The following is a 19,136-nucleotide window of genomic DNA, read 5'->3' as shown; positions in this document are numbered from 1 at the left end:
AGCCCTCTCAAATTTGGTAAAATGGTCTAGAGATCTCTAGGAAATGTCTGTGTCATAAAAACTTCAAAACCATCTCCTGTTCTGGCTAGCTACAATAATGACTCCAGGTATGGCAGATGTCTTACTCAGCTGTGACACCAGTGTCCACCCAAGGCACCAGAGCTGCCAGTGTTCGAGTTGCTTGGTGATTCTGGCAATGAGGGCACTGACCTCTGCGCCCTTGAAATCTAGGTCATTGAATCAATCACCACCCCCGGTGACAAGGTGTACAGAGCTGCTGCTACCAACACCTCGCCATCACTGGCTCTAGTGTGGCTGATGTTTCATAGTCTGAAGGTCCCATGGAGGCTTCAGAGAAGGAATTATTTTGGCTCTTATTGGTGCAACCTGCGGTGGGTGTGGGCTGGAGGACAATCTGAGTGACAGTCACCTGCTATGCTCTCATTCATTTCTCTCTTCCAAGCTTGGGCCATTGACTCTGTTATTAGAATGAGTTTTTTCCTGGGAAGAACCTTGATCATCATTTAAATAGACTCCTGGTGAGCCTGTCCCACTAGTCCCTGTGCAATGTCGGGATAGTAGAATAGATTCGAGGTGAACACACCTTAGACTCAAACTGGGACTCTGTTACAGGTTCTAAAGTGTGTATATTTTTAAAAACATGGTTAAAAAGAGACCTTACCTAATATGGAATATTTACTATCCTGACTTTAGAAATTATTTTTATTATTCTAATGCAGGCAGCAGCAAAAAAAAAATGTCCTGGGTCTCTGAGAGTCATCTGTAAAATCAAAGCATAATAATGACTTTAGAATATATGCAAAACACGACTCAAATATAAATATTGCTCAGGTCCAGAAGCAGGAAGTACAATACAAAACTGGCTCTATTAGCATGTCAAAAAGCTATTATGAGTTAAAGTTAGTTAATATGTTATAAGAAAAAACATGTCAATCAGAAAAGGAGGTAGATGATCACTGATGGAAGTCCGCAAAGTCACGGAGGGAGATTTGCCATTACATCCCAGCTCTGCCCAAGAGAAGTTCTCCTGGCCAGTGGACTTCATCTGTCTGGGGACAGGAACAGCTTTTTTGAAGTGATACAGCTGGCAAGTCCCCACATAGAACAATCAATCCCATTAAACGTCAGAACTTAAAGCCAAGTACTGTTTATCTGATTCCATGGTCACTAAGTTAAGAGGGTACAACTCAAGGTCTCTTTGGCCATTAAATTTCTTGTTTTAAAGACATAATTTGCATTTAGATTTATGTACTAGTCTTTTGCAGTCAAGGTTAATTTGAGTACATCCATTGAGGAATGATCTACTTACTTTCAGATTGTGAAAAAAATCAACTAGTTGAGCTTGCGAAGTTGAGGAAAAGATTCTGGAGAACTGCGAATTGACTGAAGTGCCAACATGAGGATTCTTGGTAGTAAACTCCCACCTTGGTAGCACCCTACCATGGCAGATAGCCCGCAACAAAAGTAATGCAATTACATTAGAATACAGAAAAGAATCAGTCACAATTTCACCGATATTACAGTTTTGATGTTACTGTTAATTTTGAGTGTATTTACGTGTAATCATTGTGTGTGTGTGTGTGTGTGTGTGTGTAAGTGTGTGTTGTATATATAATTTAGGTCCTGGCTTTTTTTTTTTTAATTAAAATGTTAAATTTTATTTTTTTTAAATTCTTTTTATAATTTATTTTTTGGAACTTTATTGTATTTTTATTATACAGCAGGTTCTTATTAGTTATCTATTTTATACACATCAGTGTATACATGTGTCAATCCCAATCTCTCAATTCATCACACCACCACCAACACCACCCCGCCACTTTCCCCCCTTGCTGTCAATATGTTTGTTCTCTACATCTGTGTCTCTATTTCTGCCCTGCAAACCAGTTCATCTGTACCATTTTTCTAGGTTCCACATATATGTGTTAATATACAATATTTGTTTTTCTCTTTCTGACTTACTTCACTCTGTATGACAGTCTCTGGATTCATCCATGCCTCTACAAATTACCCAATTTCGTTCCTTTTTATGGCTGAGTAATATTCTAAAAATTGGTAAATTTTATTTTATTTTAGTTTTTTATTGAAGTATAGTTGATTTACAATGTTGTGCTAAATTCTGCTGTACAGCAAAGTGATTCAGTTATACATATATATATATTCTTTTTTAAATATTCTTTTTCATTATGGCTTATCAGAGGATACTGAATACATTTCTCTGTGCTATACAGTAGGACCTTGTTTATTATCCATCCTCTATATGATAGCTTACATCTGCTGACCCCCACCTCCCACTCCGTCCCTCCCCCAACCCACTCCCCCTTGGTAACTGCAAGTTTGTTCCGTATGTCCATGAGTCTGTTTCTGTTTCATAGGTAGGTTCGTTTGTGTCATATTTTAGATTCCACATATAAGTGATATTATATGGTATTTGTCTTTCTCTTTCTGACTTACGTCACTTAGTATGATAATCTCTGCATGTTGCATGTTGCTGCAAATGGCATTATTTTGTTCTTTTTTATGGCTGATGGCTGAGTAGTATTCCATTGTATATATATACTATGCTGTACAGCAAAGTGATTCAGTTATACATATATATATATTCTTTTTTAAATATTCTTTTTCATTATGGCTTATCAGAGGATACTGAATACATTTCTCTGTGCTATACAGTAGGACCTTGTTTATTATCCATCCTCTATATGATAGCTTACATCTGCTGACCCCCACCTCCCACTCCGTCCCTCCCCCAACCCACTCCCCCTTGGTAACTGCAAGTTTGTTCCGTATGTCCATGAGTCTGTTTCTGTTTCATAGGTAGGTTCGTTTGTGTCATATTTTAGATTCCACATATAAGTGATATTATATGGTATTTGTCTTTCTCTTTCTGACTTACGTCACTTAGTATGATAATCTCTGCATGTTGCATGTTGCTGCAAATGGCATTATTTTGTTCTTTTTTATGGCTGATGGCTGAGTAGTATTCCATTGTATATATATACTACATCTTCTTTATCCATTCATCTGTCGATGGACATTTAGATTGTTTCCATGTCTTGGCTATTGTGAATAGTGCTGCTATGAACCTAGGGGTGCATGTATCTTTTTGGATTAATTTTTGTCTGGATACATGCCCAGGAGTGGGATTGCTGGATAATATGGTAATTCTCTTTTTAGTTTTCTGAGGAACCTCCATACTGTTCTCCATAGTGGCGGTACCAATTTACATTCCCACCAACAGTGTGGGAGGGTTCTCTTTTCTCCACACCCTCTCCAGCATTTGTTATTGGTGGAGTTTTGTTTTTTTAAAAACACTATTTTTTAGAGCAGTTTTAGGTGCACAACAAGGTTGAGAGGAAGGTATAGAGAGTTCCCATATTCTCCTGCCTGCACACATGCTTAGCCTCCCCCATCATCCCCCACCAGAGTTGTACATTTGTGACAATTGATGAACCTGCATTGACCCATCATAATCACCCAAAGTCCGTAGTTCACATTATGGTTCACTCTTTTTATTTTTTAACATCTTTATTGGAGTATAATTGCTTTACAATGGAGTGTTAGTTTCTGCTTTATAACAAAGTGAATCAGCTCTTAGTGTTGTACATTCTATGGGTTTGGACAAATGTATAATGACGTGTTTCCACCATTAGAGTATAATGTGGAGTAGTTTCACTGCCCTAAAATCCTCTGTGCTCTGTCTATTTACCCTGTCCTCCCCCTCCTCCATCCCTGGCAACCACTGATTCTTTCACTGTCTCCATAGTTTTGCCTTTTTCAGATGTCATATAGATGGAATCATACAGTATGGAGTCTTTTCAGATTGGCTTATTTCCCTTAGTAATATGCATTTAAGGTTCCTCCATGTCTTTTCATGGCTTGATAGCTCATTTCTGTTGTTTAAATTTTTATTGGAGTATAGTTGCTTTCCAATATTGTGTTAGTTTCTACTGTACAGCAAAGTGAATCAGCTATTTATGTCAGAGGATGTTTTGCCTATGATCCCTTCTGTAGCTTCTGACTTTTTAATTAAGCGTTTCTTTATGTGTCTCACAAATTTTTATTGAATTACTGTTATTTTCTAGGTGTTGCTTAGGTGCTGGGTGGATAAAAGCTTTTGCCTTCAAGGAATGTACCTTCTTAAATGAGGGACAGAAAAGAAACAAAGGAAAGATCAAACAGGTGGCATGTCTGGTGCAAACAAGGACAGGAAGAGTAAGTAAAGCAATGGAAGGAGGGAGAGAGTGATGGATGTGCTCCAGGACAGGGTGGATCAGGGAAGACTTCTCAGAGGAGGTGACAGTGAATAAAGGTCTCACTCAACTCTCAAGAGGATGCAGCAGTAAACGAAAAGAGGGAAGATCTAGATTGAATAAGACTTGGGATTACTGATGTCTTTTACTAAAAGCCAATTTATTCAGACTTAGGAGTGGGTTAGATATATTATGGCTATTAAATTTTTATTACCACTGGCAGTTTAGAATATTGGACATATTTATTATCTCAAAATGCAGGCGTGTATATTTGTATGCACGTTCATTGGAATAAAAGGGGAAGAGTAATGTGTAAGTGTGAATGCTTCCATGTAAGAAAGATTCATCTGGCCCTCCTGAAAGATTCCAGATCTTTCAAGAATCTTACACTCTCGCTGTATATCAAACACTAAAATAAAGGAACCGACTTTAGTGCCGTGACATACTAGGTATAGTCACACCCCTCCAAAGACTTTCCTATCACTTATAAGATTTTCACTTTGTATTCCCCAAATTCGAGTCTAGGTTCATGTCCTTGATAAGGTTTTCACAGTCAGTCAACAAACAGCTGAATCAAATTTATTATGAGGTGATTTTTGACTCTGCTATTTCCTGCTAATCTCTCTTTTACCTAATCAACACTTATCATGCTCATATTATGTGCCAGCTGTTAAAGAATTGAGGCCAGATATGGAAGACAAAATCCCTATCCTGACAGAGGATCGTTTCCTCTAGCAGGAGAAACGGTCAACATGGCAGGACAGATGCTGTGGTGGATGGAGACAGTGCGGGACGTGGAGAACAGGGGCCTGAGAAGGCGGCCTGTGAGGCCTCTTGGATCCTCATTTTAAAAGGAGACAGGATATAAAGGACATGTGCCATAATTTAGTTAGCAATTTCCTTATTTGTTGTATATGATGTTTGCTTCTAATTTTTCATTCATATAAAATAGAAGCAATTTCACTTCTAGGTGTATACCCCAAAGAATTGAAAGCAGGGACTTAAACAGATATTTCTACACTAGCACTAATCACAATAGCCAAAAGGTAGAAACAGTAAAAATGCCCAATAATGAACAAATGGATTAACAAAATACCATGTATATATATATATATATATATATATATATATATGAATATTATTCAGCCTTAAAAAAGGAATGAAATTCTGATGGATGCTACAATATGAATGAACCTTGAAATATTATGCTAAGTAAAATAAGCCAGACACTGAAAGACAAATATTACATGGTTCCACTTATGTGAAGTACCTAGATTAGTGAAATTTAGAGACAGAAAATAGAATAGTGGTTACCAGGAGTTGAGGAGAGGGGGAATGGGGAGTTACTGTTTAATGGGTTCAGAGTTTATGTTGAGAATGATGAAAAAGTCCTGGAGACGGATAGTTGTGATGGTTGCTCGACAATGCGAATGTACTTAATGCTACTGACTGTGCACCTAAAGTTGGTTAAAATGGTAAATTTTTATGCATGCATATTTGATCACAGCTTTTTTTTAAAAAAAAGATAAGCTGAGATGACATTCCAATGTATATAAGAAATGCATATATCCTAATACGTAATACAGATTTCCCAGAATTTGGATTATTTCCTTATTCTAGAACCCAGAAGAGATCTTACTGGATCAGAGTTTATGGCATTTAATAAATATCATCAAATTATTTTGGGAGAACAACTGTGCAAGTTTACAGTTCTCCCAGGTACATATACAAGTACTGGTATCATTATTCATATGCCGATCCCTATCCCTGACTAAAGAAAAGAAAATAGTTTTGAAAATTCACAGTACCAGTGAAGAACTAAGCCTTGGGCTTAGGATCCATATTAAATTATAAGTAAAAAAATGGTGCCTTGTTTCAATATGTACTTCTTTATTAGTGAGGTTTATACTCTCGGTATCTTTTTAAAAAAATTTTATTTTTATTTTTTTTTAACATCTTTATTGGAGTATAATTGCTTTACAATGGTGTGTTGGTTTCTGCTTTTTTATAATGAGATTTTACTTCCTTTGTGGTATTGTATACAGATGGTATTAATTTTTTTAACATCTTTATTGGAGTATAATTGCTTTACAATGGTGTGTTAGTTTCTGCTTTATAACAAAGTGAATCGGTTATACGTATACATATGTTCTCATATCTCTTCCCTCTTGCATCTCCCTCCCTCCCACCCTCCCTATCCCACCCCTCTAGGTGGTCACAAAGCACCGAGCTGATCTCCCTGTGCTATACGGCTGCTTCCCACTAGCTATTTATTTTACATTTGGTAGTGTATATATGTCCATGCCACTCTCTTTTTGTTTACTGGATATATTTCCTATTGTGTGGGTTCTCTGGTTTCTTAGAGTATTTAAAAATTCATTTCTCGCTTTGTTTAAGACAGCTTAGCAAAACACATATACCACAACAGGGTGTTTTAAAAGAGAAGAAAATTGGAGCAGAGGGAAACTAATGGTAGGAAAATAAAATGAAGACAGGGTAAGTTATTGAATATGAAGTTTGCCAAGGGATCTGGCTGGAGGAAGGCAACACATTTGCCAATGAGTTTTCTGGAGGCCAATGGAAAAGAAGAGAAACAAGATCCATAGTTTCATGAGCTCAGCCAACATTTTCTTGGTTAACACCACATTCATTCCCGGTATAGACTCTGGAACAGATTCTCCCCGTGGGTTCACATGCCAGACTGCATCCAAAAATCACAGGAGCAATATTTTCCATCCCCTGTGATTTTGCAAAACATTTTCACTCCCACACAAGAGGTGGAGTCTATTTTCCCCTCCCCTTCAACCTGGGCTGGCCTTGGGATGGCCGCCCTTGATTAACAGAACATGGCAGAGGTAAGGCTACATGACTTCTGAAGCAAGGCCATCCGTGAAGGGCAACACAGCTTCCCGCCGGCTCTCTCTCCGGGGACAGATGCCTGGGAAGCCTCGGGTCCACCTGTGCAAAGTCTGGCCACATTGAAGCTGCCATACGGTAGAGCCCATGTGTTGGAGATAAAGAGGCGTAGCCAATCAGACGGAGCTGAGCCGGGTGGAGAGGAGCCGTCCCTGCTGAGCGCTACCCGGGTTGCAGATTCATGAGCAAAAATAAGCTTTGTTGGTTGCTCTAAGCCCCTGTGTTTTAGGGTGATTTGTTACGCAGCAGTAAGTAACTGCGACAGTTCATTGAAAGAGAATAGAGAAACTTCAGCAGCGCTCTTCCTCGGCGCTGCCTAAGGAGGGGGCAGCCATCTCCTACTCGGCATCGTGGCCGCCCTCAGACCCCTCTTGAAGCCCAAGATCATCCAAAAAAAAAGGACCAAGGAGTTCATCCGGCACCAGTCAGCCCGATATGCCAGAAGTAAGCAGAACTGGTGGAAACGCAGGGCCGTTGACAACAGGGTGCATAGGAGATTGAAGGGCCGGATCTTGAGGCCCGACATCGGTTACCGGAGCAACAAGAAAACAAAGCACGCGCTGCCCAGCGGCTTCCGCAGGTTCCTGGTCCACAAGGTCAAGGACCCGGAAGTGCTGCTGTTGTGCGACAAATCTTACTGTGCTGCAGAGCCATTGTGGAAGGAGCAGGCCAGCCGGCCATCGGAGTCACCGGTCCCAACGCCGGGCTGCGCAGCAAGAAAATGAATAGGCAGCTCGTGGGCACGTTTTGTTTGTGTTAATAAACCATAAAACTCAGCCGGAAACAAACAAACAAACAAAACCAAAAAACCTTCAGCGAGAATCTTTTATAGCATCGGCGTGCCAGACACACATGGGGTCAAGAGCTGTTTTGTCAAGGGCCCTGCAAATGCTGCCGTCAGAAGCCACAGTGCCTACCAGTGGGCTTTGGAAACAAAGCAGTCTGAATGCCTTTGAACTTCCCTGCACATTTTCGGAAACACATGCGTCACTTTTCTTAGCAGTATGCTTACAATGTGCTGATAAATAATCTTGAGTGCGGACGAACATTGAGAGTTTCTTCTTAAAGACCATTTAACTTGCGCAGAGAACATCTTACGTAAAACGGTTTCCTGGTAGAGGCTTATATTTATTTAATGGCAAACTATAGGCTATTCTAGACTCTTTTTTTGGTGAAGGATTCAGGTAAACCAGAAATAGATTCCGGATACCTGCTAAGTGCTCAAACCAAATGTGCGTAATTCAAATCTATTATTCGAAAGGTAGAGGGGTGTTTGCGAGGTCTGATTCTCTCTCATCTCTCTGATTAATGCCATGGTTAAGCTCCCATGATTGGCAAGCTTTCCATGGATGGGACCCAAAGGAGGGTGAGAAAATCTGGGTCTACCCAGGAAAATTGTGACTGACTGAAGCTTCACATGGGACCTTTGCCTCCATGGTGCTATTTACCGCTCTACCAGAACTTCCACTGGATGGCCAATTCCTTTAGAAAAAGGAGGCAGGTCTTACTGCAGCTGTGGAAGCTGGCAGAGAGCCAGAACGTACCTAGCAGGCTGTTATCATCGTTAAGAATGTGAGCATGGGGCTTCCCTGGTGGCGCAGTGGTTGTGAGTCCATAGCCTCCGCATTATCATTTGTTAAAAACTGATGGAGGGCTTCCCTGGTGGCGCAGTGGTTGAGAGAGTCCGCCTGCCGATGCAGGGGACACGGGTTCGTGCCCCGGGCCGGGAAGATCCCACATGCCACGGAGCGGATGGGCCCATGAGCCGTGGCCGCTGAGTGTGCGCGTCCGGAGCCTGTGCTCCGCAACGGGAGAGACCACAACAGTGAGAGGCCCGCGTACCGCAAAAAAAAAAACTGATGGACCTAGAACAATGTGTGGTGTAGGAGAAGTGACAAGTGTCAGCTCTTGCTGCTACTACTACCACCACTTCTATTATTACTACTACATATTAGTAGTGGGCACCAGTGAAGTTTGCTGAGTGAATAAATGAGTGAATGAATGCCACTCTACTGTGTCCTAGATTTTCCCCTTTATGTTTCTGTAATTAAAAACAAATTTTATTTATTTATTCAGCTGTGCCGGGTCTTAGTTGCAGCACGCGGGATCTTTGTTGCTGCGTGTGGAATCTCCAGTTGCGGCGTGTGGAATCTCCAGTTGCGGCGTGTGGAATCTCCAGTTGCGGCGTGTGGAATCTCCAGTTGCGGCGTGTGGAATCTCCAGTTGCGGCGTGTGGAATCTCCAGTTGCGGCGTGTGGAATCTCCAGTTGCGGCGTGTGGAATCTCCAGTTGCGGCGTGTGGGATCTAGTTGCCTGATAGAGGATCGAACCTGGTCCCCCTGCATTGGGAGCGCAGAGTCTTAACCACTGGACCACCAAGGAAGTCCCCTATGTTTCTATAATTTTTCTACTTTCTAGCTCCATTTACCATAGTTTTTGAAGACCTCATCCTACCCAGGGCTACTGGACTCTTACATAGCCACAAGCTGAAGATTTGTCCCTATAAATATTGGGTTTGTTCACTGTTTGGCCTTCCAGAGCTCCAGGGCTCAGGTCCTCTTGTCCCTTCTGAACTTGATCCTTTCATTGAACCTGCTTATTGTTCATTGTTCATGCACAGTAAGAATATATTTAAGAGTGCACGGAACACCCCCTTTTCTGCCAGTTGTTCAGACTTCCCTCTTACTCACATGTCGTTTCTTGTTCTCATTCTTCCCGGATCCCTGATCATTTGCCTCCATCAGTGGGTCATTGATATCCATTTCTCCAGTTTACATGCTTTGATCTGCTCTGTTCAACTTTCAGCTTGTGCCCCTTGGGTCTTTTCTGCTTATCCCCACCTGCAGGCTGCAGATGCTACGCCTGATTCCTCACCCTCTGGTGACCAGGTCACCCCGTACGCCCTGACAGTTACACCACAAAGAGTTCTTAATCACACACCTCCAGGCCACCCTCCCAACTTCCAATCCCATCAGGTCTGCAGACCCACCCCATCCCATCTAGAGAGCATTTATCTGAACCCCGCCCGTCGTTTAGAGATACCCACTGGAAAACACATTGCATTTCTATCTCCTGTTAATATTGCATTGTGTTTATTTAGCTGTCTGTCTGTTTCCTCTACTTATATTAAAAGCATTCTGATGGAAAGGATCGTATGTTGTGTTGTATGTGGTGGAGGTTGTGTCTGTTGTAGATTTGTGTTCTAGGGTTTTGACATAAATCTCCCTCTTTTGTGGATTCAGGATCTGTTGGTGGAGATGAGTAGAGTGAAAAGTTAACTTGTGGTTGAGTTTTTGTCATGTTTTGTCCAGCTTTGTATCAGTCTGCTTAACCCTTACTTGGTTTGCGTGTAGGTTTCCATTGTGTACTAAACAGAGCATTGGCTTGGGGGTCAGAAGACCCCCAAAGCATTCGTGCTTTAATTCCTTGGACAATTCGTTTCAGTTGAGTCTCAGTTTTCTAATTTATAAGAGTAGGGCCATAATATCTCTCAGAATTGTTTGAGGGTTTAAGGCAATAATTCTCATCAGCCTCACTGCTAGTCCATAGGAGGGATTTGTGAAAATGAGAAAAGGAGAAATGGTGAGAAATGAGAAAATGAGAAAAAGGTGTTCCCACATCCAGGCAGACACAGTTTTGTCCCAGGCTGTGCCCTTTGTGAGTGGAATGTGACCTACGTTCCCCACACATCCTCTTAGCTGGGGGGATGCCCTGGTACAGAGCGGGTGTGCAGAGACTCCACGACTTTTAAAAGTGTAGTTTGTAATGATAAAATGTCATACATGTATTGGGAATTATTATTTATTATAAGTTCTGTTTCTCAGACCCTATCTTATCTATCTGCCTATCTATCTATCTATCTCCCTACCTACCTATCCATCCATCCATCCATCCATCCATCCATCCATCCATCCATCCATCCATCCATCATCCTTTCTATATATCTATGTATCTCTGTATCTACATATGGATGTGTGGATGTATGGATGTATAGATGTATCTATCTCCCTATCTCCATCCATTTAATCATTCCACCTCTTTTCACAAAGGATTTGAGGTGGCATTGAGTAAATTACAGAATCACAGCTAATATTGCATAGTGCTCTTTCATTGATCTAAATTACTTTATGTCATCCTTATAATGGTCTTACGGGGGGAGTATCCTGTCTCTCACTTTACAGATGGGCTGGCTGGGTCTCAGACACACATAAGAAACGTCGGACTCAGGATGGAAGCCCAGATTTCTGGTTTATACCCATGTTCTTTTACCAGTATCATGCCATCCAATCTGCTTGTCACTATGATAAAGTACGATATGACAGACTATTTTTTATTTTCTGTGCTATATCTCAAAAAGTGGAACTGCGCTTCAGTAACTGAAACTGAAGAAAAATCAACATCTATTATTATAAACACACAGAGACCTACAGAACTGGTTTTCTCTTGGTTTCTGTACTGTCTCTAAATGTTAGGGAATTTAATTTACTTCCTACGTGAGAGAAGCAGCACATGCAACCAAAGGGATGTGGATTACATAGAAATGAGCTAGGCTGTCTACGGCCATACCACCCTGAACGCGCCCGATCCCGTCTGATCTCGGAAGCTAAGCAGGGTCGGGCCTGGTTAGTACTTGGATGGGAGAAATGAGCTAGGCTGAAAAGGGACTCAGATAGCCAGCGGAAAGGCAGAAGAGGACAACATTAATACCTGCAGCTTAAGTAATCACTCACATCATTTATTGTGGCTACTGTATGTTGCTGTATAAATATATCACATATGATCTTATACAAGGGGGATTTCTATGAGAAGTATTATGATTAAACACAAGTGGATTTCAGAGAAATCTCATGCATCCGTTTCATATCTCCCTTTGTTACAGGATTTCAAAATGCTTGTGAAACGCTAAGGAAATGAAACAATACCTAGCCTCTTATCAAACGAGCAAGAGTATTGCATTGATGGTTGTGAGACATAGGAGCAAAGAGGTATTTCAAAATTGCATGTATGCCACTCAGAACCACAACCCTGGGCTTCAGAAATCACCCACTGTTAGGTATTTTCTTAGAAAAGATGTGTTTCCATGATTCCTTTGACTGTAATTACTCATATAGTTTCAACCTCATTATTATTGTTCAGAGTAAGAATTGTATTTTTTTACTTCAGTGATATATCAGATTTGGGGACGCGGCACAAAGCAAAACTGATCTATTTCCATAATTCTAGGCCTTGGGTATTTTTTTCCCCCTCAGAGGATGAAGGTAATGGTTACCACCTCATCCCTGGAAAAATACCAAGTCAAGTGGCTTTCAGAACAAAGAGAGCCTCGGCTTCTTGTGACTGCTGTTGAAGTACAGGAAGAAAGAGATTGGCCTCTTCTTGTAGCTCTTTTTGGGGAACAGGACAAACACCCACACTCTAGTCTAAATTTGTCATTGGTGTCTCAGGAGACATGATTTGATTTGTGGCAACACTGAGTCCAGATTACAGAGAGCAAGAGAGCCCATATGGTGCTTGGCATTTCAGCAAGAAACGTGAGTTAGATAGGAACTTATTGATTTTTTTTTCTTTTTTACAGCAAATTTAGAAAGTATATTGAAATAAATAACAATGTAAATACCACATAGTAAAACTTTTGGGATACAAAAAGTTGCTTGCAGAAAGCAGCTAAAACAATCCGTTGAGGCACATTGAAAGCCTTAAGTTCTCATATTAGAAAAAGAAACACTGAAAAATTATTAACCTACACCCTTTTTCTAATTTTGTTTTCTTTTTTTCTTTTTCCCAATCTCCCAATTCATCACACCACAAACCCCATCTCCTGCCGTTTTCCCCCCCTTGGTGTCCATATGTTTGTGGAACTTATTGATTTTAATCTCAAATAATTCTCATGGAATTCTTTTGAGGATATAAGGGAGCTTTAGGGTAGTTTAATCCAACATTTTTGTTTTCTATGAAGAAATTGGCTCCAGAGTGGTAAGATGAATTACTTGGTGGTGACGCCAAAACAAAGGCCTTTAGGACACCAGCCAGGAGGTCCCTCACTGCACCATTCAACCACTTTCTTCCTTCTTCAAGGTGAAGACAAATATATTTATTAAAAATCAGTATAGGGCTTCCCTGGTGGCGCAGTGGTTGAGAGTCCGCCTGCCGATTCAGGGGATACGGGTTCGTGCCCCGGTCCGGGAAGATCCCACATGCCGCAGAGCGGCTGGGCCCGTGAGCCGTGGCCGCTGAGCCTGCACGTCCGGAGCCTGTGCTCCGCAACGGGAGAGGCCACAGCAGTGAGAGGCCCGCGTAGCGCCAAAAAAAAAAAAAAAAAATCAGTATAAATAAGATTTATTTAGATTTTTTTTCTATTTTGGGCACTGTGTTTTCTTTATTATTTCATTGAATCTTTCTGTAACCCTACGACTCTAAGTACTATGCTATTGTTACTATTGTTCACCTGCCTTACAGATGAGGAAACTGAGGCTTACAGAGGTGATGAAGGACCTTGATCTGAATCACACACCTGTGAGAGCCAGGATTTGAACCCAGTCTTATCTGAGAGACCACACTCTCAACCGCCGCCTGAAACTAACCCCCTTTGCTGTATTCTCTTTACTCTGGGTCTCCTTGGGAAGGAGTTTCTGTTGTGTATTAGCTGAAGTGATGGAGCCCGGGGGGAGAGACAGCACTTCACTCTCTAAGTGGTCACTCGCTGTCTCCTTTCTCTTTTTTATACTCTTCTTTGTCCTTCTTTCTAGAACCATCTTTCCTTTTACATTGTCAAAGCCAGAGACAGTGCACGTGCTGACTGAAGCATTCCAACTCGAATTCCCATTTCTAGCTCTGGGTTTCATCTGAAGTTTTCCTTCTTCTTTTATTTATACATTTGATTGTAAAGGTCCTTAGGCTGTGTATACTTGTGGCACACACATAAATATTAAAATAATAATATCACTCACTTAGATTGTAGGAGATTTATATGTAGTCACTCTTGACAAAGAGCAGGCAGTTTGATTGCTTTTGTGAGAGAGGTTAGAAGTGGGTTCCTCAGCTTTTCTCAAACTTACGTGCATTCTTTCTATTGAGGGTAAAGGAAATGTATTTTCCCTCTGACTTTATTGAAGTTTGGTAGCGTGGAGAATACTTATTGCATGAAGAGCATTTCCCTATTTAGTTCAATGGTTTGTTGCCTTTGGCTCTGTGTTTACAAAAATGCACTGTTTGTGGATGAGCAACGTGACAGTGAGGTACTTTGTGCCTGAAAGCATTTGTACAAAGTGCTAGAGCTTGATTTACGGTGCGGACATTGTTTGGAGGATGATAAATATGCAATGTGGATTCAACGTGGATCCCAGCAATCCAAACCGTGCAGTGTCTTTGCGGCCAGGGTCACTTAGTCAGTGACATTTGTCTGTCCGTAGCTGGGATACTGGTTCGCTTCTAAGCATGGTTCAGGCATGTCCAACATAGCTAATGAACCAGGGGCTGGACGATTTGATATTTTCAATTTATTTTCTTGGGGGCTGTGTAGCTTCCCAAGAAAGTACACAAGCAGGGTTCCTTGCTGGTGTGCAGACGTGTCTGGGCGTCTCTGCTGACCCGGAGGGGTTGCCCGCTGAAGTCTATTTGCGGGGGCACCGAGGAGACTTCTGGGAAAGCACCCATCTTAGGTGAGGGAGAGCCGGGCCTGGGAGATTGACTCAGGAGCAGGTTGAGATGTTTTGAGGACCGTATCCTACCCGTGGCTTGGATTTGTCTCCTTGTCACAACTCTCCTGCCCGCATGGCTGTACGCCCAGATTTGTTTGGTCAAGGCTACCAAACAATGGGACACAAATCATGCTGTTTAGGGGCCTCGAAGGGACTGTCCACAGAGGGGAGTGGTCCATTCTCCCTTCCTCCTCACTGTGGACCACCACCCCCTTGGCTCTATTAGGCCCCTTGGGTGTCTCATTCCAGAGCATTTGGTTCATTGACCATCGCACCTGTCTTCCCTGCTCTGCAGAGAGCTCTGTGTGAGCCGGCTGACTTCTGTCTTGTTCAGTACGGTATCCCCAGCACTTAGCCTCTGAGAGGAGCTCAATCACCATGTTGTTGGATGGATGAAGTTTGGGTGGAGGAACGTAGTGACGCTCAAGGCTGCTTTGGGGTACCTGGCAGAGCTGGGGGTGAACTGCCGCGCCTTGTATGGGAATGGGGAGGCCTGGGGTGTAGAGCTGCCCTGAGCGGTGGACCAACCATGAATCAATCGAACCTTCCGAGTCAGAGAGGAGAAGTAAACTGATACTTGTTTTTTTCTGGGTTGTTGGAGTTTTTGGTTTGTTTGGGGTTTTGTTTTGGTATGAATTTCACATTTGGAGTCTGTCTTAGTTTCTGCCATATGACTTCAAGTTTATATCAGCCTCTTAGTTTACAAGAGCAGAGCCTTTGATTGACTTCCCTGAGTGAAGCCAGTGCCAGTCACCGGCCTTGGCGACTGACGTCACTCCTGTACCTGCCATTTATTTCTCCTCCATGTCCCAAGTTTCAGGAATGTCTCTGGTCGTCCATGCTGCTCACCTGGACCCAGGATCGGAAGACTTTAACGTCCTTGTTCCAGCCGTTCCCAGGTTCCCAGGTGTCATCTGGTGCCACCTGCTAAGTCCTGCCGTTCTCTTGTTTATTTTTTTTTTTTTCTCTGCTCTTTTAAAGTTCACGGACCACATGTCTCAGCGCTCCTTAAACCTATAGCCAAGTACGGTTTTAACACCTGTGGTAAGAACCAGTCACAGTTACTGGTTAACCCAGTGACACATGCTAATGAGACTGGACATGGACACAGGGAGGGAACGTATTCATAATGAGTCCATTAAATCTCATTTCCATCAGAAACTTGAAAACCTCCGAGGGATCCAAAGTTCTATGTGATTTTTCTGAGAGAAGAGAATTGTTCTGGCATTAAGGACAATGTTCTGGAGATTACTAGACAGCTGGAAACCTAATTCATTCTTGCACAGGGACATATAGTGATGGCATTTTGTGGATGTTGTTAGGACGGTAAGGTCAGGGTTAACTTAAAGAAGCACCCAGTGTCTTGCTATTTTCCCAGAACCTCTCTTGCTCTGTTATGATTCTGAACCTTTATGCATCCATGTACCCTTTTCCATCTGGCAAACTCCGACTCATTTTTTAAGACTCAGTTCCTTCGTGAAGCTTCCACAAGTTCCCAGACACAGTTAGGCGCCCCTGTCCCCTGCCACATGCTTCTATAGCACCCTTCAGCACACATATATATTATAGTATTTACCAAGACATAGGGCAGGAGTTGGCAAGCTTTCTGTAAAGGGCCAGATAGTAAACATTTTCAGTTTTGCCAGCCATATGGTCTCGGTTGCAACCATTCAACTTGGCTGCTGGGTGGAAGTAGTCATAGACAATATCTAAATGAATGAGCATGGCTGTGCTCCAATAAAATTTAATTATGGATTCGGAGATTTGGATTTCAGGGACTCTTTCGATGTCATGAAATATTCTTCTTCATTTGATTTTTTTCCCCCAAACATCTAAAAATGTGAAAATCCTGCTTAGCTCAGGGACCATACAAAAACGGGCATGGGTTTGGCCCATGGGTTGTGTTTGTTCAGCTCTGATATAGAGCTTTTATTCAACCACATGTCTGTCTCTTCCATTTGACTGTCAGCAGTTGAGTTCAGGTAGTAGAATCCTAAGGCATAGGGTAGTTCCTGGCACCTCGCAAGGAAGGACTCAACAAGTGCTTGCTGAATGGATGCCTGTGCCGGAGTACGAAGTAATACTTCCCCAAATTTGTTGAGCGCTTATGGTGTCAAGCATTGAGCTGAGCACTTTATATGCATTTCTCTTTTAATCCTCAATTAATTTTGCTATCTAGAGACATTAAAGTCAACAGTTATCATTAGACTGTGTTAAACGTGTCTTCGTAGTCACGTTTAATCCTCTCAACAACCCTTTTGTGGGTAAGTACTGATAATATCCACTCTTACAGCTGAGGGAAATTAAGCTTGGAGAGATTCTTTGCTCAAAGTTACCGAGCTAGGGAGTAGGGTGGGGTTAGGAAAGAGCCTGGGTCACCAGACTTGAGGGTCTCCAGTTCATAACCCCCATGCTGTAGAGCATCAAAGCTTGGATGCCCTCTTGATGGACTTGAGTATTGGGCGGCTTCTGGGACCATGGTGATGCTGAAACAGGCACGGGGGATGTCCTTTTCTCCTTCTAGCCGTTTGGTTATGTTTAAGGACCACCGTGATTCTGTTCCCAACTAGCTGTGTAATATTTGGAATGTGGCTTAACTTTTCTGGGTCCGTGTCTTCCACTAGTATAGCAAAGAGTTCGAATTGTATGCTGTCAAATGTGTCCTCTTATGATAAGTTTCTGTAATTTTGTTCTCTGCTGTTTTCTGCTTACATATTGCTATTGTCTGTCTCAATTCTCCCAATCTTGACTACAGAAATCTCAGGTCCCATGGGGTTGCTTGGACTTAGAGGGGAGGAAGGGAGAAGGGAAATATTCATTTAGCCACAAATACATTTTTAAGTCCACAGAATAGCAGCTTTTAGGATATTTGTTTTTTGGCTTTTTTTTTTTTTGATGGAAAGGTAGCTTTTCCAAGAAAAACAAGTAACATTATTGTCTATAACAAAATGACAATAGTGATAGCATCTTCCATTTCCAAGGCACCTTTTAAAAGTGCCTTTTTGAAGGCATTATCTAATTCATCCTTCCAATATTCCTTTGAGACATGTAAGAAGCTTTTTTATTAGAAGATCCTTTTATGTAGCTGCAGAACGAGCCTTTCTTTGTTGTAAACTGAAAGGCAGTGAGTGTCCCAGAGAGATTTCAATAGCAGGCCACTGGGTGAGTGGTCACTTCTCAGATGGATGGTCACAATTCTTAAGGGAAAAAAAAAAAAAAAAAAAAAGCCAGGCTTCTGCCACGGCTTTTAGAAATTAAAAAAATTTTTTTCCCACTTAATATAAATGCGGCCTTTGGTATTTAAAAATCTGATATCCTTGTTTGGCTGGTGAATATGAGTCATTTGAATTAGTGGAGGTGGATATACCTAACTCATTCCCAATAAATATTTGCTGTAGGAGTCAAGGGATGTTTGAGACAGTCTTCGGAAAGGCAGGAATTGTATCTATGGGGAAGTTCCGTGTCCTGTGGCCATGTCACTGGGCCCAAGTGAACTGTAGAGGCAAGATCATAGGAGGTTTCTGTTAGATGTGCTTAAGTGACATCTCTCTGGGTCTCTAGAGGGATAGACCTAAAGAAGTAAAATAAAACAAAAATTCAGAATTCTCCATAAATAAGCATGTCAAACAATCTTTTCTGAATGCAACTTTTACATTTACATAAAATATAACACTTCCACGGTGTCTTTGCGGTGCAGATATTGGCTTTTAGCTTTGTTTAGCAGTGATTACCACAAGTATATCCTGACAGCCAGGGAACGCCATTGATAACATGACAAAAGAGATAGAATTTGTCATGGAGGCCTGCCTACTGCCCGTTTCGCATCCAGGTGCCCAGATCCCTTGACTTCTCGCAAGCCCATAAGAATGCTCTACCTATACCAACTCTCCCTTAGGGTTCTAACCCTTCAGGACATCTCTACTTCTCTTCATCCTGTTCGCCACTGCCTTCTCTTCCTCAGAGCATTCTGCCCTCTCTAAGTAGGAAATCAAGTTGATAAGTAAATTTACACTATGGTATAAATCAATGCTAGGCTTTTGGATTTTATGAATAAGAGAAATTTAAAAATTTTGAATTGCCATCTTTTCTATGCAACTTCCATCACCAGAATTTTGTAAACGAAAGGGTAGCTTATTACCTTCAAATTAGGATGGATATAATCTTACAACAGAAGATAGTTCAGCCTGATAGAAGATAGTTGGCAACTTCATACTGACATGTTAAAAAAAAAAAGGATATATTTTTAAAG

General features: G+C 41.7%; 1 pseudogene; it reads left to right on the top strand.

The window, feature by feature from the left end:
* Positions 1 to 7,950, top strand: part of LOC112063742 (60S ribosomal protein L32-like) — an 83,712-nt pseudogene extending 75,762 nt beyond the window's left edge.
* The last annotated feature ends 11,186 nt before the right edge of the window (positions 7,951 to 19,136 follow it).

The sequence above is a fragment of the Physeter macrocephalus genome, chromosome 7, assembly GCF_002837175.3.
Source record: "Physeter macrocephalus isolate SW-GA chromosome 7, ASM283717v5, whole genome shotgun sequence".
Lineage (NCBI taxonomy): Eukaryota > Metazoa > Chordata > Mammalia > Artiodactyla > Physeteridae > Physeter > Physeter macrocephalus.
Note: the sequence above shows the minus strand (reverse complement) of the source record. Positions and strands in the feature narration are given on the sequence as shown.